Source organism: Pteropus alecto, unplaced genomic scaffold, assembly GCF_000325575.1.
Source record: "Pteropus alecto unplaced genomic scaffold, ASM32557v1 scaffold102, whole genome shotgun sequence".
Lineage (NCBI taxonomy): Eukaryota > Metazoa > Chordata > Mammalia > Chiroptera > Pteropodidae > Pteropus > Pteropus alecto.
Genome location: NW_006432224.1, coordinates 646,018 through 652,051, shown reverse-complemented (window position 1 = coordinate 652,051; position 6,034 = coordinate 646,018).

The window sequence follows — 6,034 nt, the reverse complement described above, 5'->3', positions numbered from 1 at the left end:
CCACTGGTTCAGAGGACCCCGCGGACTCAGAGACGTGTTTCATCCTCCCGCGGGCTCCTTCCAGAACGGGTCCAGTGCCCAGAGGCACGAAGCAGAAGCCCAGACAGATGTGCTTGTCACCGCGCAGGTCCCGGACCTCCGTGAGGTCCAAGGCCGTCAGAGGACAGAGGCCATTCCCGCAGCTTTGCATCGCCTGAATGGTGCCGGTGAAGGGCGTTACACCGCGCCAGTCGCCATCAGCTCCGTCCAGAACTGCAGTACGCGGACCGGGAACACACAGGTGGCTCCCTGATCGGTACGGCCAGGACCCTCGCCGTCCTAGCTCATTCTCGCAGCTGGAGCCCCTGGCCTGGAGCAGCTCGTCTCTCTTCCAGAGAAATAAGACGGGAGGAGTCGAGCATAAAGTACCTTGGTTCGGTTTCCACCTCATCCTGGAAATGTCTGCCTTGTTTATCCCTCTGGGAAGTTGGGATGCTCTTCGTGAAACTACGCCGTTGACAAGTCTCAGAGGCTCACGAGATCACTTTTTCTATCCACAGAATGAGCAGAAAGGGTCCTTCAGTCTTTCTTCTCCAGGCACGCTCAGAGCCAATTTTATGTTTTTCCGCAAGGCAGGCATGCCTGTCCCTGTCGCCCGAGGACCCGGACGCCGTCCAGCCTGGAAGGCGCAGCACGTGCAGGTCCCATGCGGCAAAAACCCTTCCCGCAGGCGCTGAGTGCTGGCTTCCTGCTCAGGGCAGGAGGCGAATTTCAACACGGTCCTGGCACGCGCCCCAGGGCTTTCTGGGCAAGTGATGACGCCGGCGGCTCCAGTTCCGGTCACGCATTTCCTCAGACATCGTAGTCAGTCTAGTTTATTTTCAGATGTTATTACACAGCGCCAGATGGTCACCTGTGTTCGACCTGTCTTTCACATGCTCTTCCTTTTAGGTCATTTTTGGAATGAGGAATTATTTTATCTTGTTTTAATGTCTCTCTCGCTCTTGATGTTTGGGCCCTTTTGAAGCTAAGGTATGTGCATTGTCCTATCCCAATGGAATGCTGGGACGTGAGCTCGTTGTCGCAAACAGAAAATCATGGAGACGAGCCTGTCTTTGGGGACGGATATGAATGGAGCAGGGGCAGGGATGCCTTAAACGGGACAATGACGGACGGCAGACATTGACACAAAAACATCGATGGTCAATTAACAAAAAATAAAGTACGAAGGAGACAAGTAGAAGCAGCAGCTGGAGAGAGAGCTATTCCAGAATAATCGTTGCCTGGTTTTACAGGCGAGATCTGCAAATTATTAACATAAGTGTGGAGAGAAGGCAAGGGCGGGCTCTGACAAAATGCGACACTCCAGCGGCATCTCTGGGGGCCTCCGGATGGCCCACGAAGAGTTGGAGGAATCAGAGGTGCCTGCCGTAACAGGTGCCGAGACTAACGGAGCCCCCACTGCCTGATGCTGGCGTCTGGCTGATAAATTTGTAAAAGTCACAAAAAGCAAGACATTCCTAGATGTTATGATACATACTTTGAAAAAATCTTAGGTGCAAACATGTAAATGTGTATTTATTCACGAACTGTGTGCTGCAGACCAAGAGTCTTTTCTTCGAGAATGGTTGCAGCCCTTTGCTCTTCTTCATTAAGCACACGCGTACCAGCTCTGATGCCTCGTGTGGGACCTTTTCAGTGAACGAGAGTCTAAGGATGCTTGCGAAGTGATCAGAGTGTCGTCTTCCCAGACGTGTATGTTTCCCCCGCCTTGGACTCCTCCCTAACCAAGAAGTCTTTCGAAAGCATTCAGCTAAATTTCCATGGAAACGACTCTCTCTGCAGATTGTTTTTCCAGGGGCTGTGTAGTATTTTGTCACGTTGCACAATTACAATCACGTGTGTCACGAGCGCGCCCAGGTCTGAGGTCAGATGAGTTTCGGGGGCCGAACGCAGCTGAGTGGCCTTGAGCGCTGTGCGACGGTGCAGTCTGCAGGGTTAGGACTGGATGTAGGGCGGGGTGACTCGCAGGCTCCGGGCCCAGAGGGTGGCAGGGCCCGCCCGCTGTCCCGTGAAAGCAGAGTAAGGAGCCTCCCCACACCAACCACGTGCCTCAGCGCAAGAACGAGAAACGCCCAAGGACAGCGTGGTATGCGAGACACACAGAGAAAAAGCCGACAGATGGCAGGACAGCAGAGGGCACAGGGAGATGCGAGGAAGGGTCACGAAGCACACCACGACACCCAGGAATTCTAGCCATGGAATGTCTACATTTTTTGGTGAACGTAATTTTAGAAATTACAAGTTAGGAACAAAGAGAACCAGATTAGCAAGATGGTCGGATAGATTAAAAACAGCTGCCTCTAAATGGTCTCGCCCTGATTTTTCTGCTCGTTTGTCCCTGAAGAGCGCGTTGCTGAGTAAACGCCATTCGCAACATGCTTAAGTGGCACGACCAAGCTGAGGGTGACGGAGAACACGGCCGCCGCCCAGCTCCCCTCCCCGTCGGCGCCAGGAGCAGACACCTCGCCCGCAGTCTTAAGAGGGGAGGGCGCAAGGGGACGTGTTTGTTCTGTGCTGCGTGGTAGGTGAGTTCGCATGCGTTCACTTTTCTCAAGTTTTCCAGCAATCGTAGGATGGCGGTAGGAAGATAAGGAATTGTTAGGAATCGCAGAGTCTGATAAGCTTATATTTATAGGTCATTTCTTCACACATGACTAAAGAACCCAGACGCATGAAGTGTGAAAATAGAAAGGGTCCTCCTTTGAGGTCGCCTAAGTCTCTGTCGAAAAATTACTGTTATCCTGAGTACAATATACATAGATTTAAATCATACCGAGGTTTCTAAAAGTTTTATTCCACTCGAAAGAAAATTTGGGACGGCAAATCAATATGGAAGAATTTAATCTCTCTTGATGTCTATATATAAAGCGTCTCATTTTTATAGAAACGAGCCGTACAAAACAACGCCAACAATGGGGAGCTCGGAAAACGGGGAGCTCAGGAAACGAGCTCAGAAAACGGGGAGCTCAGGAAACGACGGGGAGACCGAGCTTCCTGTGTCGCCCTCCACTCCGCAGCAAGTGAACAATGCATTTCTTCCTATTCTGCTTTAGCTCATTTAAAAAATGATGTCTAGGGTAGAGCCGTTAACTTAATGAAATTTATTTTATATATGAGAAACTCCGTAGAACTCCCGAGAAGGTAAATTACAACAATTAAAAAGAAAATGAAATTCATGGCGATGCTGGCTTCCGGACGCATGATCGCTAGAGGACAGCATGAATAACAGATTCTTCCATGTGCAGAACATCTTCCTGGTAGTGCCAATAGATATCTGCCTCCTCTCTCCTCCAGTAACGGGTAATGGATAACGTGCAGGACATCCAGGCCCAGTGTGACAGTCACCGCGCATCGATGCGACCCAAACGTCCCCCGGAAAGGACGGTCCTCGCACTGCATGAGTGAACACTGCCTCGCACGTGCTGAATGAACGAGGATTAGAAACACGTTTTGACACGTTTGGAAAGATGCTAATTCTGACGACGGCCGTCGCCGCTGTCAGTAATCACCTCGTTAATTAAAGGGTCCGCTTCTGCCCCTCGTGACGCTTCTTCGATTTATTAAGGCGACCTGAATGAGGGGAGAAGACGCTCAGGCCCCTTTTCTCGCCCACTCGTGACAGCGTCAGCGACAGTACCTGAACTCTCTTCCCGTTGCTCTGAGTCATTATTCAGAGCAGAGACATTACCAGAGAAATAAAAGCATAAGTACTGTGAAAATATCATCCATTATCTTTTTAGATAAAATTATAGTCGGGACTTATTTGCAGTTGAATAAACTGCTCTGAGTTCGGCCTCCTTACTCATCCACTGTATAGCGGAATAAAATCTGAAAGCAGCTTATGTAAGGAATTAGTCCAGAAATTTAAGGGATGCTAGCAATTTCAAAAAAAACTCAGAGTTGTAGCAGAAAGTCAAATCTCACAGTCTTAGAGAGAATTTCTTTCCCACTTTCCCAGAAATGCCATGATTTATACAATAAATGAAAGTCATGGCTCTCCACGGCAACGCTCTAAGAGGCAAGCATGAGACACGATAATAAACATAACGATCACAGTAATAATTGTCCAGGTATTAAACAGGTCACCTGCGTGTTCTGCCTTTCGTGTTTACAACAACCCTGTGCAGCAGAAGTCATTTTTAACTATATTTTTGAGATGAACGAACAGGATTCATGCACGTGTGTCCATCACAGGGCCACACGGGGCACCGAAACCTGAAGCAGAGGTGGACACTGCCCGACTCTCCCCCAGGGCCCCCCAAGAAAGACCAGCCCCACGAGCAGCTGGCAGGACAGGGCCGGGTCCGAGCCCAGGTCCTCGGTCCCTACCCAGTGCAGCCCTTTCCTTCCAAATGCAGCAACCTTGACGTGAAATGCAGCAAAGAATTCCGCCTCTGGACCGGCCTTTGCATAAGATAAGCTGTTATTAACGCTACGATGTCACTTCCCGACTTCCTCAGGTTTAATTAATTTGCTTAGCAGCACTTTAAAGTTTACCTGAGAGTTTAATTCTATATAATAGAAAAGCCTATTGGAAGTTAATTAAAAGTGTTATTATGTCTTAAAATAGTCAGCGGATTTTAATGGGCTGCTGATCGCAGAGAACGTATTTCTTTATAATGACGGTTTTGCTTTGTTCTTTAATTGTAGAGTTTTTGTACAATCGACCACCTTTACTGCCGACTTAATGGCCAAAGAAAATAGAGTAATATTGCAAACACTAAAATTACAATTCGCAGATAAAAGCAAGGGTAAGATAATGACACCTTGGATTTAAAAAAAACTTAAAGTAAAAAAATAACTATGATAAATAATTGAACATCTCCGTGAAGTAAGGAAAACCCCACTTCCGTGACAGATAAATTGTAACTGAAAGGGAGCTTGGCTTGCCCGAGGAAGCCAAGGTGACTTTGAGGGAGCGGCATCAAGGATGTGGGTTCCGGAGACGATGGCATGTGACTTGACTTCTGTCTTTTCTTTATATGAAGAGCAACGAAAATTAAAAATGACAAATTACAAGAGATTAAAGTTTCTCTGAATCTTTTCTGAAGGAAATGAGAGAGACGGGTCATATTTATGGGTTAGAAGGTTGAACGCTGTTAGGATGCTCCATCCCCCAAACTGATCTATGGATCCAATGGATTTCCAATCAGAATCCGCGCGGGTTTTCCACGGGCTCTGCGCTGTGCTGCTTGCAAGGGAGACCGCGCCCTTCCCACCCCACCCCGCGGGGAGCCACCCGTGGGCGTCCAGGCACCTCGTTCAAGGCCAACAGGGCCTGGCGGACCCCGGCGGGGCGCTGCACAAACGCAGGTGGTTCACGTAAACCGGGGCTCCCTGTGTCCCACGTAAATCCGGGGATCGCTGTGTCCCATATAAACCCGGGGCTCCCTGTGTTCCATGTAAACCTGGGGTTCCCCTCAATGCACGTGACTCCGGGGCTCCCCGCGCTGCATGTAAACTCGGGCCACTGCAGGCTTAGCCCGCTTGCCCTTAGTGGCCCTGGAGCCACCCCTTACACACGCACGCGTCCCAGCTTTGCAGCGACGACACAGGGCGCTGGCACATCTACCCAAGGCATATCCCCACATGACAACCGCCAGCACTGGGGTGACTCGATGTGACAGCCACAAGCTCCGCCTGTCTGTCCTCTAGTCGTCCCTCCTTCACCGCGTGTCACGGGCGCTGTCACCCGGGCGGGAGCCTCATGAAGTTCTGTCTCAGCCGGAAACCCTGATTCTCTATTCTGCACCCCAGGGGTTCCCAGGCGGCTCTGTTACTTGAAAACAGCGTCGAAAAGGGGCCAGAAAAAGACCCAGAGTGAAACCTGAATCCGGTGACGCACGCAGAGTTCTGGAAAACCACCGTTTGCCCATCCGGAAGGTCTTAGGCACTGGGGACGGGACCGGCCGCGCCCAGGCTGCCCCAGGACGCCGTGTGGCCCGCCGTGGCTGGGGCCAGGGCGCGGGCGGGGCCCGGGGGCCAGGCCTGT